The following is a 22,015-nucleotide window of genomic DNA, read 5'->3' as shown; positions in this document are numbered from 1 at the left end:
ACCAAAAATACAAAATTAGCCCGGTGTGGTGGCACATGCCTGTAATCCCAGCTACTCAGGAGGCTGAGGCAGGAGAATTGCTTGAACCTGGAGGCGGAGGTTGTGGTGAGCCAAGATTGCGCCACTGCACTCCAGTCTGGGCAACAAGAGCAAAACTCACTCTCAAAAATAAATAAATAAATAAATAAACATAATGAATAAATACGAGAAAGTGTGTGTTTCTGTATGCATGCACACGTGTGTGGCAAAAGACATGGCATCTATATCTATCCTTCTATGCCACAGCACTCTTTTTGTTTTGGCTACTAGAAAGCTCAAATCACAAAAAAGAACAACAGTGACTCCTTGGGCAGATAAGGTGAGAGGATAGGTAGAGCGCAGGCGTTCAAGGCTGCTGTGAGCTACGATTGCACCACTACACTCCAACCTGGATGATAGAGTGAGAGCTTATCTTTATTAAAAATAAATAAATAAAAATAATGAATCAAAACAAAATTGCATGGATCCTAAAATATTTATTTTCTTGTTTCCAGTTAGGACTTTCTACTTATTTATACTTTTCCAGATAATGCACCTTTTCTTCTATATCCATTTTATTATTATTAAGTTGAATATGTTCTTATAAGATATTTCAAATCAGGGCAAGCTGCAGTGGCTCATGCCTGTAATCCCAGCACTCTGGGAGGCCGAGGCAAGCAGATTGCTTTGAGTTCAGGAGTTTGAGACCACCCTGGGCAACATGGCAAAAACTCATCTCAAAAAAAAAAAAAAAAAAATATTCCCCAGCTACTTGGGAGACTGGGGCTGGAGAATCACTTGAACCTAGGAGGCAGGGGTTGCTGTGAGCCAAAATGGCACCACTGCACTCAGCCTGGTTATCCAAGTGAGAACCTGTCTCAAAAGACAAAAAAAAGAGAAAAGATATCTCAAATCATTTTTTGAATGAGGCAATACACAATTGAAATAAGACAAACATATTTGCATGGAAACAGTTTTAACCACCCCTTCAAAAGCCCCGCAACCAGTACATGTATGGAAATTTACATAAATCTATGGGCAAAACAGCCTGTTACTGGCCACAGTTCAGGCGATCATGTCAAAAAAGTTTGTTTTAAAGAAATTAAAAATTCCCAGTCTCCAAAAGTTGTGAGATGCTCTACCCACAGTACCCCAGGAGCAGAAAGCAGCCACATTTCAGATTTACCATTTCTAGACAGTCCCAATCCTTAGCTATCTTCTTCAGTGACTACTCTTTCCATAGTAGCCCCAGTCACTTTCACATATACTATAGAAGAACTACAACAGGAAGCAGCTTTATTTGAAGTTGAGGAAAAAACCTTGGATCTGATCCAAACTGAGGAGGATGCAGTACATGATTTACTGGTTTTCTATGGGACATTTGACAACCCTGAGGAGTTTGTCATCGTTGAAAGGATACCACAGGCACTGCTGGCAGTACCTATGTGGAATAAGCATGGATGTTTGTTCACTGTGGGGTTGAGATACCTTTTTCAAATTATGATTTTTAGTATAAAGAAAAGCTGAGGAAAAGAGTTCTTATAAATTTGGTAACATCATATTAAATGGAATAAGAAAGGTTCTAATTTCTTTACTGTGGTTTAAGCATACAGTGTTTGTTTGATTAAAAAGAAATTCCTCAGAATTGTGATTTTAGTAATTTTTTATGTAAAAATGTATAAGAGGAAAAACTTATTAAGATTAAATTGGATTGTTTCTTCTGAATAACAAACTGAATAATCTAACAAATGTATGAGTAACTGAATTGTAAGACAGAAAGAACTATGTATAAAAAATAACTTTTTTAGACTTTAAAAGATCTTGCCAAATATTTGTTGTCACTATGCTTTATAACATGACACTAAAGAGTTTAAGGGCATAAGTCATTAATCTAACCTATTAATGGCCAGAATTTTGTGTTTGCCACAATGGTTGTATTGCCATTCTTGTTGTTTTTCATAGGCTATGAGTGTGTTCTAGATCTAAAGACTGACCTGTTCAAATGCCGTATTCCATTTTCGAAAGTACATTCTCCATTTTGCATTAAGCAATGGAGTACAGTGGAAAGGGAATAAGAACACCAATTATTCTAGACAGTTTAGTTGAAGATAATAGTTTCTTTGCAAGATTTAGAGTCATTGTGGGCTTTGATTTTGTTTTCACTGGGATACAGGATCTTACAATAGCCTAATTGTGACAAAATTAGTTTCTGAAAGTGTTAAAAATTTCTAAAATAAATGTTTAAGTATAAACCTAAACAAAAATAAATAAATAAATAAATAAATAAATAAATAAATAAATTGATAATTGGCATGGCATCCTACCTAGCACATTATGCCCTCCCCTAACCCATCATCTACCAATCCCTTTGAGGGGCATGTCACCTATGCACATTGAAAACACCAGGTATGTGTCTGCCTGAAGGGTTTCACCTTGCTCTTCTTTTACCTAGAATGCTTATTTCCCAGATATCCAGATGACTTGCCCCTCATCTCCTTCAGGTATTTGCCCAAATGCCATCTCCTCAGTGATGGCATCCCTGGACACCTCACCCTCTCTATTCCCCTTCTCTGCCTTATTTTACTCCATAACACTTATTGACATATAACATTATATCTTTCTTATTTTATTTTTAGTCTCTTCTCCAGAAAACAATCTCCACAAAAACAGAGATGCTATTTGGTTCATTTTTGCATCCTCAGCATTTAAAATAATGCCTGGCTCAGAGTAAGCTCTTAATAAATACGTGTTTATTGAGTGGTTGTAGAAAACTTAAATGTTCTTTGTGTTCATTTAAGCCAATGGTGATTGAAAAGTATATGGTTCAAAAAAAGACTATAACCCATCCAGCTGTTCATCAAAAGGAAAACTGATATATATTCCCTTATGTACAATGGAAGATTACTCATCAATAAAAAGGAATTAACTCCTGATTAAAAAAAACAAGAAATAAGATAAACATTTGTACTAAATTTATTATCAAGTTGCTGCCACTCCTCGTCCTGCACTTAAACTAACTTTAAAGGCTTAGAACTTGAATTACCAACACAATTTCAGCGTGTCCTCAAAAAGCATTATGCAACCCTCCAAAAAGTGAATTTTTTAAGGGCCATCCATTTATTTAAGTCAATGGCCCTGTGTATACCCGTATTATTTTTTTTATGATTCACATAGGAAACAAACTCATTATTCTTTAATTTCCTGCAACCACAAGAATAATCAAGTAATTGAAAGGCTGAATTCCTCTGGGAATATTCACCCTCCCCCACACCCCCACTTTTTATTTTGTATAATGGAATCCTGGCCAAGGATCTTGTATATACAAAGAATTACACAGAAGAGAAAGTCCAAAGACAATCTTCCACTGGGATTTATTTACGTCACTGAGGCCCTGCTTACTCCTGACCTAATTCATAAATACAAACATATTTTTAAATAATATACAGTTTAGAAACTGGAATAATGAAATAAACTTTATTCTGTATTTTAATAGTCAGGTTTATACAACTGATATGAGCAGAATTCCAGAAATTACTATTTGATGTGCATTTAAGTTTTATTTTCCAAAACTCCTTAATGCCTTTAATCCCCTCCTTGTTACCAATTAACAGCTGCAATGATAGAAATTACAATTAACATTCCAAAACTGATCATCAGTCACAGGTTTCCATGACTATAAAACACAGATTGTTTTCTGTAGTTCCAATCAGGTTTTCATAAAAATATAGCTTTCTTGGCACACAGATTTTTCATTGGCCTATCATTCATTTCAAAAATAACTATTCAAAATTTTAACTATTAAAAGTTACTATTCAAAAAATAATCTCAATGACATTTCTACATTGTATCTGTGCGCAGTATTTCTTATCAAATCCCAAAGGCATTACCAAGGAATGTTTGAGACCCCACACTCAATAAAGAAAGATAAAAAAGTATGGGCTCCGATTTTCCCTGTGAATGTTAAACCCAAGATATAGGCTTCTTTAAAGAAATAAATCAAACACTGAATTACCTATAGACTGTCACAAATAATATCCATAAGATGCATATGTTTAACATGAAATGTTTCTAACCAGTATTTAACATTAAGGAAAACTACATAATTTAATTAGAAAATTAAAAAGATGAAACAAACAATAACCCTGAAGGAGAAGATTATAGGATTTTAAAATATCACATTTTTCTATGTTATTTTGTAGATATAATAAATTAGCAATTTAGGTGATAACCAAACTTTCATTAGAACTAGAAAATATAGGGGAAAAAGGTAAAAATATACTATCACCTTGGCGCTATCAGTGCTTTGTTCATCTCTCCATTCTGGGTTTGTAGCATTATGGTATAATTACATTTTTACATGTCTGTTTTTCCAGCAAGACTCTGATTACTATGAGTGGAGAAACTGTGTAATTTTAATTTCCATATTCACACTTTGTGACACAGGAGAAGCTCAATGTTTTTGGAAAAGAAGACCTGAATCTACTAGATTTAAAGTATATTATCAAGCATTAATAATATAAAGAATTAAATTTTAAAAATATTTTTTATATATAATTTGAAATAGATCAGTGAATAAAAAATAAACCCAGTAAAATATCTAATTACATGTTATGATGTAATAATATGACAAAGGGGAAATTTAAAACAACTGGGGAGGAGAAGACAGAAAGCTATGTATGTAATCAGTGAGGCTGACATAACTGGCTAGTAATTTGAGGAAAAAAATGGATCAAAATTTATGGCATACACTATCATTATAATACTAATGTCTCTAACTCCCTATGTGTATTTGTGCATATATGTATCTGCAGGTTTATAAACACACACACATATATATAAATTAGTTCATCAAACATCAGCATAAAATAGAAGTGAGTTTTTATAAAATGACAAATTTTTAAACCTAGAGTCAATAAAAGAAACAAAATAATATAACTTTTATAACAGTTTGAGCTTTAACACTAAGAAAAGTAATAGTCATGGTAAAATAAAAAAACAACATATTGCAGAAATATATTTATCAATCACAAGAGATAAAATGTTGATTTTTATGTTACATACAGCGGATAAACAACCTGACAGAAAAACAGAAAATCCAGAAGAAAAATACCTCAAAAACATGGACATGCACAACAGGAAATTAAATTATTAAGGACACATGAAGAAAAAAAGAACACACACGCTTTTTATTTATGAAAGCAAGGCAAATTGAAATAACACTGAAGTTCCACTTTGTATTTATTGAATAAATACAAAAAAAATTTTAAAAAGCATTATCCATCACTGTTCAGGGTCTCAAAAAGTGAAACTGAAAAACCCATATATTATTGTTAACAATTTATATATTTATATTAGAAAGCAATTTGGCAAAGCACTTCAAAAGCCATTTGTTAAAATCTACATCCTTTGACCCATAAAGATATGCAAAGCATTTAACCTAATAATACCAGGCCAGAAATTTTAAACTGAGTAAATAACTCCAAAAAAAAAAAAAAAAAGGCAGATTCAAATAGATGTCTGTGGTGCCATAATTTGTAATAGCAAAACTTTGTAAATCTGTCTGTAACACCATATGAATGATTAAGTAAACTACAGATTATCAAACAACCACTCCTGAAAGAATATCATAAAGTCATAAATATAAAGGAATATCATAAACAGAAAAAATATACATTATTTTTAAAATTTTCACTACCACTAATCTTTTTTTTTTACCCTTTCCCACTAATGTAGGTCCCTCTTTGTTTCTCTGACCAATAGTAGCCCATTGACATCTAATTAGGAAAAGCAAGATGGTTACAGTCAGCTTTTGTTTATATTCACCATGTGGACACATGCTTTAGTATGTATGAGCTTTCAAAACATTGATGGATAGGTTTGGAGAAAAGGCAGGCTATCCCCTATATCTCTATAACATTACCTCCAAAAAACAGTGCTCCTTCTACTTTTACTTTCATTAAATGTAACCAAAAGGAGAAAATTTGTTCTGCCACAATCACAGGTGTTCAGACAACTCTACCAGATCAGCCACTGTGTTGAGATACAACTGGTGTACCAGAAACAAAGTAGGAAGTCGTGTGTGGGAGGAAAGAAAACTAAAAGTTGTTAAACATATTTCTTTGGGCATTCAACATAATCTGTTTTTCTAATTATTTCCCTGGCATTTATGCAGCTCAGTTAATTATTATACAAACTAAAGTAAAACTTTAGGTTCCCCCAAAACTTTTCCTTCACTATTCTTTTCATGATGAAATTTGCCTACCCACATATACCACATACATATAAATGCATTATATGATGAAATCTTCTACTTGGAATAGTATGCCTCTGGGTCTTATATTATCCTACATTTCTCCAAAATACCAAACCATTTTATGCTTCCTAAGATCTGTCAATAACTGGAAGACTACTTCCTCATTACTTCCCTTCTAATTGGAGCAACTGTGAAAACTGCACAAAATAATTTAAAAATCAAAATGCCAAAATCAGTGCCAATAATGAAGACAATATACACAGTTTGGCTCTGGAAAACAAAGTGCCTGAAATCCTCATATTTCAGGTAGACTATCAAAGAAGCCAGGTTATTTATTAATATTAAATTATACAAAATTAAGGCTCACAATATTTTAATGCACGGTTCACCTTTTAAAATATCAGCCAGGAACACCTCAGAAAATATCTTTTCAGTCTATTTATCCTAAATAATAGTGTACTGAGAGAAACACTTGAAAATACAGAAGAACCTTGATCTATTCACCCAAATAGGCACGTGAGGACTGTTTAACAGCTCACATTTATAAAGCATATATAACGTTCAGACACTCGTTTAAACTGCTTTACATGTATTCATCCATTTAATCCTCACAAGAACTTTCGAGGTAGATATCTTAATTAGTATGCCCATTGTGCAGATGAACAAACTGAAACAAAGGAATAAAGAGCTGAGTTTCAACCCAGGCAAATGGCTCCTGAGCCCATGACAGCCACTTGAGCATCATTCCATATGTACCGTGACAACTTCTATGCTATTTTCCCTGTATGCCCTCTCTCAGGTTCCACTATAACAGATACTTGAAATGCCACGAAGCAAAAGCATTATGGTGATTCAAGAGAAGTCTGCTAAGCTGCTCACGCACAAAGAATTCATTTTAATAATCATGATTTCAACTCCAAGTATGCTGCTGGAACACCTTAAATCTTAGCATCTTAAATCGTAATACATAAACTCTTAAATCTACTAGTCTGCAACTCTGTATCTTTTTTCTCTAAATGACCTGCAACCTACTAAAAGGAAGTGAAACCTGTAAGCATAAAAACAGTGAAGGAGAAGGTATGAGTATCAAGAATATTAGAATTGTAAATTACTTTTCATTTACCTCTGAATTAAGTACAAGTGTCTGTGCAACATGCTCCACAAGGCAAGAAATATGAAGGAAAAAAATTCCTTAATATGAAGAAAACTTAAATATTATCTGGGCTCTCATAAGTAAGTATCTTGAAAGCTAATGTGGAAGATTTTAAAAAAAGAGATAATCATTGGAAAAATATCTGGAAAAAAATGAAATAGTGAAACCTAGTAGAAACCTACCTACATGGGTCAACTAAAATTTCCAAGAGAGTTCTGTGATCTGAAATTTTACTTAATTCAAAATCACAGGAAAATGAAAGCAAAACAAAATCATGTGAATTCCCCTATAGATGGCTGAGAATATATTAATCAAAATACAATGGTGGGTGCTGGCAGAGGTCTAGAGCTTAAACAAAGATGGTAAACAGAGAGGTAAAAGTCTTCCCCAACTTTTTCTTCTTAAAAATGTGAGAAGAACAATGGCCGGGTCAGGAGAGAACAGGAAAAATTATTCATCTTCCATTACTGGGAAGTATTCTGAGCACATTCCCATGGTGCCATCTCTTATTACCAGCTACTTAATTCTTCATTTATTTTCCTCTATTGTAAATAATCAGTTGCCTAGGCTGATTTTGCTACCTTTGTTTTTTCAACTCTATTCAGGAGGATAATGGGAAAATAACTCATCTTGCAAGGAAAAGAGATATAATAATATTCGTTTCAGAATACCAGTGTGAAACAGGAATGCTAAAGCAAGAGAAAAGAAGGAAAGAGAAAGACACTCACCAGAAGGTGAGCCATTGAAGGACACTGCTTTCCATGAGTGGGTATGGACTGCTCTACTTGGCCAGACTTGAGAAAGAGGCCCTTCCCTTAGCAGGACGCCCTTGGCTCCCGAAGTCTCTCAGAGGTGCTGCTCAGCTAGTCCTCTCTTAGGGTAGGCCCTACAGATGAGGGCTGGACCAGGAACGTGCAGTTGCACACTTCTCTATGAGAGTGGCTAAGCTCAATAGGGGACTGTTAAAGGCATAAGAAGCTGGCTTCTGCCTTGGGTCCACTATGTGTTCTAAAATATAACACTGTTTATAATAAAGCTATTATTTGATCTCTTTCTTATTCCTATATTTATTTCTTAGTGACTCAGAATACAAAGAGAATGGTATCATAAATACCCTAGAATCCTAACAAAAGTAAAACTAATTTGTTGGCTGGTTTCCCAAATTAATATACACATGGGGAGCTACATTTAAAAAGCTTTAAGGAAAAGAGGAAAACTACCCAGAGGTAAAAAATCTGAGACTGGGAATGGGGAACGGATCTTTCAGCAGCCGGATAGCTTGCAGAGACCCGTTCTGTTGCAAGGCGGACGTGAGTTCCATCCTAACAGTGCCGTAGCTTCCTGTGAGAACTAAGGAACTGGGCCTGGCTCCCCTTATGTGTAAAATGAGGAGGCTGTACCAAACCATTTCTAGGGCACCTACAGGCTCCAGCATTCTATGATGGTATAACTAAAATTAACTAGCTTTGGCAGCACCTTCAAAGTGAAAAATGAAAACGCACATCAGTCCCACATCACAAGACTGAAGTCAGCCAAGAGCCAGAGCCATCTCACTTTAAGAAAGAAGAAAAAGCTGTTGATCTGCAATAAGTTTAGAAATTGCTGAGGAGGGAAAAAATTATAATAAGGAATTAAAATAGGGCATTGACCTCTGTGAAAGAGACCTCTGAGAAAAATAAGTGCTGGGCTAAAGGAAAAGTAGCTTCTCTTTGTATTATTTTTCAGATAGATATGTCCTTAGAAATATCATTAATAATATTGAACCCCCAACTGCTCGATGGTGTTAGTCTACTACCAAACCCCAACAAAGTCCCATATTAGCTTGCAGATGAATTACAGCTTTTAGGGTTTATCTGGAATCCAATGTGATACTATAGATTGGTTGGGCCAAACTCCTCAGAAAATGCCAAGAAACATTAGAGCCAGGCCAAAAAGTACTGAAACATTCCACTGACACAGAACCCGCAAGTCAACATGAAGCTTTCACTGGAAGATACAGCCTTTGAGTGAAGTTTTCCAGGGATCCAGCCAAAACTCATAGAATATTGAAAAAACCTCTCAAATCTAAAATGGCTCCAAATGGAAGTTTATATGAGAGGGGAATTATGCATGGAAATTTATCATTCACAATCAGTGGATTCAACTACTGATCCAATTACATTAGAGGATTTTAATTCTTCCTGGAAATTCATTACAAATTACAGGTAACTGCAGTCTGAACAGAACTAAAATTTCTGTGTATTTTTAAACAAGTCAATTGTTTCAATGAGATAAGTACATTATTTCCAGCAGACAGATAATTGTTTTCTTGTTCAATTGCATTACGTTTGTGTATCCAGGTATAAAATGTTACAAATGGAAAATTACTAAGAAGCAAAGTAGTCATTAGTGTGACTTATAAATGGAACAAAGTTGTCACAAAAGTTTTACTCTTTGGTTTTTTATGTTTCTGAATATATACATCTTATTATTTTTTCTATTTCTCTCTGTTTTTTGTTTTAGAGACAGGGTCTCGCTCTGTCACCCAAGCTGGAGGGCAGTGGTGTGATCATAGCTCACTGCAGCCTCAAATTCCTGGGCTTAAGCAATCCTCCCTCCCATCTCAGCCTCCTGAGTGGTAGGACTACAGATGTGCACACTAAGCAAGATCTTTTATTTTTTTTTAGACACATGACCTCACTATGTTGTCCAGGCTGGTCTTGAAACCATGGGCTCAAGCAGCCCTCCTGCCTCAGCCTTCCAAAGTGTTGGGACTTCAGCATGCCACCACACCCAACTAATTTTTTTATATCTGGTAAAGAGAGGTCGCACTATGTTTCCCAGGCTGCTTGCAAACTCCCGGCCTCAAGCAATCCTTCTACTATGGCCTACCAAAGGACTAGGATTATACGCATGAGCCACTACACCCACCCCATTTTAATCTCTTATCTATCAGATTGCAGGGCAAACAATAACAGCAGATCCCTGGGTTCATATAACCAGACATTATATTATACAAATGGAACTAAGAAGTCAGCTGATCAACATGAATGGCTAAATGCCTTCTATATAAATATAAACAAAAATAAAATGAATCCAAGGATAAATTATTAAACTTCACAAGAAATCCAGAAAGTGGGATCTGTGGAAAATAAAAATAAATAATTTTAAATTATTCTACTGTAAATCAACAATACTTCTAGCTTTACTCTGTAGACAGAAGAATTGTATCTGAAAAGCCTATGTGTGATTTTTGCTGTGACACTATTCCCCAAGAAAATTCTTAACTGTTAGTTGTCCTCAATAAAGAAGCTCTAAAGCAAATTAAAAACAACAACAAAAAAAAAAAAGAAAAAAGAAAAAAACCTTAAATGGTAAAAAGCAAAATCAGCACTGTGGTAGTTCAAGGCAGAAGATTGTTTCCTGATGGAAATTTTACACTGTAGGTGATAAATGACAAAGAATGGTCATGGAGAGTACCCATGCATACCAGAAAATGAGAAGACAATTATAATGTTAACTAATACCTAAAACAATGCATGACCCTGGGCGCATAATAAGTTCTATTTGATTAAAAAAAATATATGTTGGTTGTTAGTGCTAGTAGTTTAATGCCTTTGAATTAAAGTTTATGACATCTATTCCTGTTTGATAGTTTCTATGTCAAATACATTATATCAACACACATGCACGTTTTTAAAATAGAGTTCATATTTTCTCCAAACTATTTTTGGAAATTCACCATATTTCAAATTGTACAATTAGGAAAAAAGTTAACCATCTATAATTTAACCATCACATATTGATCAAATACCCAAAACTGACATTGGATATAACGCAGAAGATTGTGCTATTAAAAACAGAAAGTATTCTTCCATAAATTAAAAATGGATATTGTGAGGTTGTATGATATTAACACATCTAGAAACATACGAGGAAATGCAAGACAATTTCGAATGAAGTATGGAAAACACAGGACCATTTGAGCCACTGATTCTTCCCTAAATTACATAATCAACTCTACAAGAAGATTTTAGAGTTGGAATATTTGTAATAGAATAAAATTTACATAAGAACCAAAATTTCTTTATGGTGTTGATATTTAAAGAAAAATGCTGCTTATATTTTTTTCATTTTTACAGTTATATTAATTTAATGCTATATAAAGTAGGGTTAGGTCCTCTATAAGAGATTTTCTTTTAAAAATCACACCTTTAATATTTTGCGAAGAAAATTTTTAGCCCAAAGCTGCTTCTAGACAAGATTACATGTGTTTTGATTTATTTAATATATTACAATACTTTGATATTAAATTAATAAAACATCCAAAAAGGGGGTATAAAAGATGATTTGCTATAATGTTTATTTTCTGAAGTTACTCAAGGCAATTTTTGCAGCTCAGAACAATTTTCAGCCTATAGATATTTTTCTCCGTAACTTTTGAGTTGTAAGGAATCCTAGAAATTCTTAATCCAATCTCCTCATTTTTTGAAAAAGGAAGTCAAAATCCTAGGAACTAAAATGTCAAACCTCAGTCTCTATATCTAAGTGCAAAATCAAGATTATAGCAAATAAATCCTAACTCCTGGTTCAGTTTTCCTTTAAAAAGGCTTTGTCTCAAGTAGAACATGAAGAAAAAACAGAGATCTCAAATATCTGAAGTACAACACTTAAAGCTAGGGAAAGAGGACTGAGTAAATTGTTGGCCTCATAGAACTTACATTCTGGTGCAGGAGGTTGACAAATCAATGTCAAGAGAGCTCTGTCACCAAATGATATTTTTACACACTGGCTCGTCTTTCTCCTCTAGCCCCACAATTTCCACCTGAAGAACCTCAGTCAAATCCTTGCCTATGCTTGTCTCTCTCATTCCCCTGCGAACTCTGTTCTGTCACGTAACTTCTTTTACCCTACTTGTAGATGATTCCAAGCTGCAACATGCAGCCTCACCCACACAAGCTACCTCACTACAGCTGCTTACAGCAATTTCACTTGAATCTCTAATATCACTTCAGAGTCAACAGAATCAAAAGCAAATATATTTTCCTTCAAAATCGACTGCCCTTTTCAATTTCTCCATTCCTATTCCTAAGTAATTGTTAATTCCTTTCTCACCTCCTGTGGCTCCCATATCTAGTCAGTCTCCATATACTACGTGTATTAGTCAGGGTTCTCCAGAGAGAGAGAGAGAGAAAGGGAGACTGATTATAAGGAATTGGCTCACATGATTAAGGGGTTTGACAAGTCCAAAAGCTGCACAGCTGATTTCCCAGTTTTGAGCCAGAAGCCAGAAGGCTACTGCAGAACCAGTAAGGGTCAATGTCACAGTTTAAAGGCTGTCAGGCAAAAGAATTCTCCCTTACATAAGGGAGGTCAGCCTTTTGCTCTATTCAGGCCTTCAACTAACTGCATGAGGCCCATCCCCATTACAGGGGGCAATCTGCTGTACTCAGTCTACTGATTTAAATGTTAATCTCATCTAAAATCACCCTCACAGGATCATCCTAAATAATGTTAGACCAAATATCTGGGCAACCTGTAGCCCAGTCCAGTTGACACAGAAATTAACTATCACACTATGGTTTTACTTTTCAAAAGTTTCACACCCTTTTCTCCAGTCTCATTACTGACTTCTCAGTTCAGGTCCTTATGATGTAAAACAACTCAGCTCCACATCCCTACACCCTTTAGTTCAGGCATCACTGGGTATGCTGTGGACACATTTATTTTCGGAAATGTTTTTATCTTACCATCCCTGTTCTACTCCTTAACTTATAATGACACCTTGCTCTGAATAGATTCAATTCTTCTTATTATTATATATTGCTTTTTATAATCCAGCACCATTTGGCCTACTGACCTTTTCCTTTCATCATCTCATAATTCAGAACTTCCATTATAACTTGCCAATAGCTTAAATATCTTGTTCAGCTACCAATGCCAATTTGCTCCTCAACATACTCCCTTCTCTGAAAGCATTGTACACTCTTCTTTGCCTACCCCATCCCAATCTCATCCATTTGCCCAGCTTCGTCCGAAACTTTACCTCCTTTTTGAAATTTCTCCATGCTCCAAACCGTATATATCATTTAATTTCCTAATCTTCATGTGCACATAAACTAAACAAAATCACTCTTCCTCTACACTATTCTGTCTTGCACTCTAATTTATTAAGATTATACATCCCTCTTTCTCGTGTCTCCAGTCTTACCCCACTGCCTCCAAATGTACACCTTCTATTTATCTTGGGCTGAAAAGTCTTGAATCTATATGTGCCAGGCACTGTGCAAGGCAATGGATATATAAAGAGGTATTACTCTCAAGAAACATGCAGTCTTATGTAAGAGACGGATAAATATTCAAATAATTATGGAGGAATGTGATGCATGCTAAAACAGTGGTAAACACAAAGCTTTAAAGGAATATAGAGAATATAACAGAGGGGGAAAATAGGTTATCCAGGTAAAATGATGTTGTAGAGGATAAATTAACAGGAGGAAAGCAGAAAAAGGCATTTCAAGTATTGAGAATAACCGATGCAAAGGAACAGGGATGATGATGAACATAATATACGTGTTCACATTATGATGAAACATTTACACACAATGGCAAACATATTGAGTATAAAGAATGAGAGCCCATATACAATATGGCTGCAAAAAAGAGGATTAAATTCATCAAAAAATGACAGGTGCAGAACCCCAGAAGCAAAAATGTCTGTAACAGTGAAAATGCTAAGTCCACGACTTGAGTAGGACTGAGGAGAAGCACGCCCGGCTGGAACATTGAGCCAAACCACTCCTGACCAAGGACAGTGGAACCCCCTAGAGTACAGGTGCAATTGTGTTTGTCCCTTATCACTGATCCTAAAGAACAAAAGATTTTTCAGAAATTGTTTGGCAACAAACCTCAACTCATCTGGCAGCAAAAACTGACCTACACAGATGTGAGGCTATTTCATGTTTTTATTTATCTCATTTAAGATTAAGATCTTTGAATTTAACTGCAGAAATAATATTTTTTTATTATAGGGAATCATCCCAGACTCCATTAAAGGTGATAGGTAATATGGGGGTATATGGTTGTTTTGAAAACCTAATACATTTTTAATATCATACTAGCTTTTTAAAATCTGATAAATTCTTGATTCCAAAATGCACCTCAACTGGGGTTTTAGATAAAAATATGGGAACCTCAGGGTTTGAGGTTCCACAGAATTTGTCAGATATTCAAAGAGGTCTGTTGTCCAGAAAAGGTTTCAGAGTCCATGAGCGATCCATTTAGAATTGCTGTTTCAGATAGAAAATAAGTTTTCAGTGTCCCATACTTCCTATTATTGACAGCTTTTGTGACTAGTGGCAAAGTTTATTTTATTTAAATAATATTAGTTAAAAACAAAAACTGGCAATCATGAACTCTTAAATCAACCTTCCTTCCTTATAATGCCAAGAACACCACACACACACACACACACACACACACACACATACACACAAACTATAAAGCAAAATTCTCTTTGCCTCCTATAACCTTAATAGATAATTTCCTGGAATTGTCTATTCAAATAGAAAATCAATTTCCATGCACAGCTGGAAATATCACATTGGCAAGCAAGGAAAACATCAAACACTAGTAGATTAAATAACAAGTGGAAGAACTATAAAGACTAAACAAAACAGAATTTGCTCAATAAGATGGTCATATGAGAACAGCTGTTTGCCTGTTTATTTAATGTATGAATACATCTTTAAAATGAAGTTGCAATCATCATGGCAGCACTGGATCCAGAGAAATAATTAAGGGATTCGACCATTCAAGAAATGTTACTAGTGTTGTGGGAAAAAAGAGAAGGTTAGCATCTCCCTTGTTAAGAATGGATGGAAGAGGCCATCGGACGTAGTTTCACAGCACCTACCATTTTTTCCGGTTTGGGATAAGGGGAAATTTCTGGAGATGGACAGTGGTGAGGGTGGCAAATGGTGTGAATGTACTTAATGCCACTAAAGTGCACACTCAAAATGTGTTAAAATGGTAAAATTTAACCACAATGCAAATGATTAATTTCAATAAGATAGAGAAAAGGTCTTATACATCAATAACAAAATAGAACAGTCTAAAAGAAAAATAACCAAAGGACACAAACAGAAATTCCAAACAGGGGAAGAAAATCCTACAGAGATATGGAAAAATGTTCAAAACTACTAATAATCAAGAATGCAAGTAAAAATGACTACAAAATAGCATGTTTAACTATTATAATTAGCAAAGATTTAAAAGATTGTTTATAAAGTTAATAAAGAAGCAGTTTTTCTAGACCCACTAATAAGATTAGGCTGTGCTTATACACCTCCTTTCTTTGGCTTGGACCTACATCATGGGTGTCCCTTTCTGCAGTGACAGCCATCAAGAAAAATCAGGCTCAAGGTACCATTTGGGACTATTCCCTGATGCTGTAACTGCTTCAAGCAATAAGTTACATGGCCAATACTCAATTAAGAAGCAAAGTAAAAACAGAATAATATGCTTTGCACAAACACTTTAAAAACAAAAAAGAGAGAAAACAGAACACCACCTACAGGAACTGCCAGGCAGAAAGGCAAACAAGAAGTATAACAAGGTGGGAAATACAAAACTTCACATGGTGAGGCAGCCCCCTTGGCCCTGCTGCCTCGATTCTCAGGTAGTCAGAGAAAAAAAAACACACACACACATCAGCTCGTAGAGCAGAACTGACACTGTATAAATAGCAACAAGGAGAAAGTTCAATATAAATCAATGTGTTATGAAAGCAAATATAGAGAAAAATATTATAGGTGAACTTTATATTGCAGGACTTCCTAATGAGTGAAAGGTGGAGTTCAAGATATTAGGAACATTTCTAGATAAGGCATAACAGATTTCCAAAGTAGCATATTGTGTTATAAAGCATGGCGCTACATCTCTTACATCTTTGGCAAACGAAACCCCCTTTTACTTCAGTAAATCTCCCTGTACACCACAAGCAAAGGGAGAGATCAGTTTAATTGTATGACTAATTAATTTCCCATAAAAGAGGAAGTAAGTGGCTAGCAAAATACCTGATACAAAGTAGGAGCTCAATAAGGATTTGTTGAACTGAACAGAAACAAATGGTAGAAGCTAATGATTATTTGGTTGCATCTATTGATGAAATGTATTATTGTTCCACCTTTTCACCTGACTTTACCTAAGATAACTGATCTCATCTCTACAGAGAGCTATAAATATTCTGTTCTTTTCCCCTTGGTATTACAAGCACCAACTACCCACCCAACATGGTGCTTAGAGACTCAAAGATTATCTCCCCAGAATCAGCATCTTTAATCCAATTTCTGGTCACAAAAATATAGGAATTTTTAAGCAAAGGTGAAACATTGTAAAAGATGCATAGGTAATTAAACAGATTCTAACAAGAGAGACCTGATGATAGATAAGCTGCCTCAAGGAGACCCACTCAAATAGAATGGGAATCAGCCTCTTTCAGTTTCCTCATCTGTAAAATGGGAGAAAAAGTCAATCAGTGGCTTTTAAGCTTTTTCAACAGCTACTCATATGAGAAATACATTTCATATTAAATGCAACGCACATATAGAAACATGCTTATCTATATAAAACTCATGCAGTCTCATAAATTAACACTAAATCGTACAATGTGTGTGCACTCTGGCATGTTGTATTGTAGCCTATTCTATTCCATTGTTGAATTGTAACCTACTAAATTGGTTTCATGAGCACTGGACTAGATGGTTTCTTTGCAGTTCATTAAAAGAAAAATCGTGATTTTACTTAGAAACAATCTAAAACTACCTACCACCCCCGCATACTATTTCCTTAATGACATTTCCAAAGCAAATTCCTGAGTGAAATGATATAACCCCTACAACATCTTTACCTTCCCTTCTCCTCACAGTAAATACCCATGATCCTTTCCACTCCACTGTTTTGCCAGTGATTTTCCTAGGGTGCATGACTACTACCAAATCTGGCAACATAAGTGAACACAAGAGGTTTTGCAATAAAAGTTAAACATCTACCCAAGGAACTCCCTTTTATCCATAACAAAGTGCATTTGAATATTTGCAAACCATTGAATAGCTAAGCAAAAGTCAGAATGATATTTTGCAGCAGCAGCAAGCCACATCAATCTTAATTTTAATTAAATGAAAGACACTACTAAGAAGTTGCATCATCCCTGCCAAATATAAAGGATTTGCTCCCTGAAATAAAATAAAAAAAAATTAACTTTCTAAAATAGCATTTACTGTCACTTGTAGCTTTTCCTAAATCGCCACATTCTACTGTGACAGCCCCCCCACCTCCCCCGCCCCGGTTCATCCTACCTCATTTCCAGGAATGGACAGGAATCCCTGGTGGAAAATGAGTTGACTTTTGAGTCAAGCAATACTGTACAATCACAACTGAGGTTTTTTTTTCCAGCACATAGCTGGGGAAAGGCCTTGTTTACATCTTCTCGTCATAGCTTAAAAAGCACCTATAATGTCTCCTCAAGGGCAGCAATACAATCTTGACATACAGTCTAACAGTATTTGTGCTTGTCAATGATTTCAAAATGCTTTACTGTAAATCTTTTCTCAGTTTTCAAGTTTACAGGGCAAGGAAGAAATTAATGGATTTGGATATTTTAATCATTATAGTTTACCAAATGTAAAGCTGCAAATTTATAAGTTTTAAAAACATTTCAATTCATAAGTATTACAGAAATACAAATGTCAAAAAAATTAAATTCATTGTAATCTTGTAATCAAAGAATTCTGTGTAGTTTACAAACTTGGCAAGCCACATTTTTATTTTTAATTTCCGAACCACTAATTCTGGAGGAAAAACAAACACCATTAACTTCCTCTTCAGTCACTAGCTGTCTGTGCCTTGTGTGTTTATCGCTTCCTGCCACAAGGAAATACATTTGAAACAAAGAATGATATTCAAAGAGAGTTCTCTGGGTTTGTCTAAAATCGTTCTCTCAGGAATTGAGAAACAGTGTAAAGAAACATGATTAAATTATGATACAGAGTGATAAGACTATGGAGAAAACCTTCACATTTTTGTCTTATTACATTATTTCATCTAGTGCTTACCAGGAATGCAAAGATTATTTAATGAATAAACTGAGTGTAGTCAAGTTAAGTAACTTTTCTTTACCCACACAGCTAATAAATGGCAATATATCTTCCCTTCCTTATGATTTTCTTAATAACATTTTCTTTTGTATAGCTTACTTTATTGTAAGAATACAGTGTATAAAACATACAACATTAAAGAATGTGTTCATCACTGGTTTGTGTTATCAGTAAGGCTTCCAGTCAACAGTGGGGTATTAATGGTTAAGTTCTCAGGGAATCAAAAAGTTATACATGAATTTTCCACTGGGGGTGGGGATGGTACCCTTAATCCCTGTGTTGTTCAAAAGTCAACTATAGTTTGATGCCTGTAATTCTAAAAATATTATCACTTAATAATATTTAAGTATTTACTGGTGATAGGGAAGTAGACTTTTGACAGTGGGTGAAATCCATGAGATAAATAATATTCTGCATGTTTTACAAAGGTAGGAGTTTACAAAGGTAAAACATGCATAATATTTAAATATTTAAAAGGAATTTGGGACAAACAAATTTCTGAGAAGAAAAAAAATCTATAAATACATAGTGAGACGATACAAGTGATTTCAAAAACTGAGTAACTTTATTTAATAAGAGTGAAAATTGGGAAAATAAAAGAAAAAGAGAAAAGCACCAATCTTTATTTCAATACACTATTTAACAGCTATTTCAACGATAGTGTAGAAAGTTTTATAGAAACTTTTTCCACTCCAACGTATTTTCTGGCCATTATTTTCCTCTTGCATCATAATCTTACAGTTAACGTCTTTTATCTTGCAATATTGAGGGGTCTTTTTATAAGCCAGGTTATAAGTACAATTTTTTGACTGATAATGGGTTTATCAGGATATAGCCCCATTGTAAGTTGAGAAACATCTGTATAATTTTTGGCGAAGGCAAGTCATCTATGCATGTACATGTGTATCCCTATCCCTATGCATATATATTCAAATACACAAATATATATGCCCATAATCATTTATGTACACATATACACATATTTAATTATATACAATTATATATGTATATCTAGCTATGTATACAAGTCCAAAATTGGACAATTCATGTATGAGTTAAACAAGTTATTTATGGCCAGGCATGGTGGCTCATGCCTGTAATCCCAGCACTTTGGGAGGGTAAGATGGGTGGATCACCTGAGGTCAGGAGTTTGAGACCAACCTAGCCAACATGGTGAAACCCCATCTCTACTAAAAATACAAAAAATAATTTGCCAGGCTGTAATCTCAGCAGGCACCTGTAATCCCAGCTAGTCGGGAGGCTGAGGCAGAAGAATCACTTGAACCCGGGAGGCAGAGGTTGCAGTGAGCTGAGATCGTGCCACTGCACTCCAGCCTGGGCAACAAGAGCAAAACTCTGTCTCAAAACACACACACACACACACACACACACACACACACAAAGTTATTTTACAAGTTAAATCTTTTTATGTGTTTCATGTTGTGCTCACATAAAAATATCTCATGGTCTTAAAAATGTGAGAAAACCAATTCTTTGGAGGATTCAATTTAATTAATGTGTCTTGGTTTTTTTGGCACTTGGTTTGCACCTCAGTAATGTATGAGAAAGGGTGACTTGGAGGTCTCAGATATGACAAAGTGTCATCATATCAGGTGACGCTGGTTGACGTCCTCAACACACAGTGCTCATGAGAGACCTAGGATGGTCACAGGCATGCACCTGTGTTCTGGGTCTCTGGGAGGAATACCAGTCTTACCACGCCCCACAAGGCTCTGTAAATCCTTGGGGATTCTGGCTCAGTATGGTCAAGTGGGGCCTGGGAACTCACATATTAATAAGCTCCAGGTGATTCTTTTTTTATTTCTTCTAATAAAAAATAAACAAAACAGGATACATGTACAGAACGTGCAGGTTTGTTATATAGGTATATATATGCCATGGTGGTTTGCTGCACCTATTGACCCATCCTCTTAAGTTCCCTCCCCTCACCCCCCACCTCTCAACAGGGCCTGGAGTATGTTGTTCCCCTCTCTGTGTGATGTGTTCTCAATGTTCAACTTCTACTTACGAGTAAGAATATGCAGTATTTGGTTTTCTGTTGCTGTGTTAGTTTGCTAAGGATGATGGCTTCCAGCTTCATCCCTGTCCCTGCGAAGGACACGATCTTGTTCCTTTGTATGGATGCATAGTGTATATATTCCATGGTGTATATGTACCACATTTTCTTTAGCCAGTCTGCCATTGATGGGCATTTGGGTTGGTTCCACGTCTTTGCTATTGTAAATAGTGCTGCAATAAACATATATGTGCATTTGTCTTTATAGCAGAATGATTTATATTCCTTTGGGCATATACCCAGTAATGGGATTGCTGGGCCAAATGGTATTTCTGGTTCCAGATCCTTGAAGAATTGCCATACTGTCTTCCACAATAGTTGAACTAATTTTCATCCCCACTAGTAGTGTAAAAGCATTCCTATTTCTCCACAGCCTCGTCAGCATCTATTGTTTCCTGACTTTTTAATAATCGCCTTTTTTTTTTTTTTTTTTGAGACGGAGTCTCGCTCTGTCGCCCAGGCTGGAGTGCAGTGGCCAGATCTCAGCTCACTGCAAGCTCCGCCTCCCAGGTTTACGCCATTCTCCTGCCTCAGCCTCCCGAGTAGCTGGGACTACAGGTGCCCACCTTCACACCTGGCTAGTTTTTTTGTATTTTTTAGTAGAGACGGGGTTTCACCATGTTAGCCAGGCTGGTCTCGATCTCCTGACCTCGTGATCCGCCCGTCTCGGCCTCCCAAAGTGCTGGGATTACAGGCTTGAGCCACCACGCCCGGCCAATAATCACCATTCCAACTGGCATGAGATTGTATCTAATTGTGGTTTTGTTTGCATTTCTCTGATGATCAGTGATGTTGAGATTTTTTCATATGTTCGCTGGTCACATAAATGTCTTCTTTTGAGAATGTCTGTTCATATTCATATCCTTTGCCCACTTTTTGATAGGGTTGTCTTTTTCTTGTAAATATGCTTACATTTCCTGTAAATTCTGAATATTAGACCTTTATCAGATGGGTAGATTGCAAAAATTTTCTCCCATTCTGTAGGTTGCCTGTTCACTCTGATGACAGTTTCTTTTGCTGTGCAGAAGCTCTTTAGTTTAAATAGATCACTTTTGTCAATTTTGGCTTCTGTTGCAATTGCTTTTGGTATTTTTGTCATGAAGTCTTTGCTCATGCCTATGTCCTGAATGGTATTGCCTAGGTTTTCTTCTAGGGTTTTTATAGTTTGGGGTTTTACATTTCAGCCCTTAATCCATCTTGAGTTAATTTTTGTATAAGGTGTAAGGAAGGGGTCCAGTTTCAATTTTCTGCATATGGCTAGCCAGTTTTCCCAACACCATTTATTAAACAGGAAATCCTTTCTCCATTGCTTGTTTTTGTCAGGTTTACCAAAGATCAGATGATTGTAGATGTGTGTGTTATTTCTGAGGACTCTGTTC

At 35.6% G+C, this 22,015-nt stretch overlaps 1 protein-coding gene, 1 long non-coding RNA gene and 1 pseudogene across 11 annotated transcripts in view; 1 reads left to right on the top strand and 2 right to left on the bottom strand.

Annotated features, from left to right (window-relative positions):
- HDAC9 (histone deacetylase 9) overlaps positions 1–22,015 on the bottom strand; it is a 709,012-nt gene that overhangs the window by 590,027 nt on the left and 96,970 nt on the right. The window lies entirely within an intron of this gene.
- Positions 1–22,015, bottom strand: part of LOC110742707 — a 79,459-nt gene that overhangs the window by 36,698 nt on the left and 20,746 nt on the right. The gene's annotated exons all lie outside the window — the stretch shown is intronic.
- On the top strand, positions 15,233–15,326 carry LOC116274793 (annotated as a pseudogene).

Source organism: Papio anubis, chromosome 4 (assembly GCF_008728515.1).
Source record: "Papio anubis isolate 15944 chromosome 4, Panubis1.0, whole genome shotgun sequence".
NCBI lineage: Eukaryota > Metazoa > Chordata > Mammalia > Primates > Cercopithecidae > Papio > Papio anubis.
Note: the sequence above shows the minus strand (reverse complement) of the source record. Positions and strands in the feature narration are given on the sequence as shown.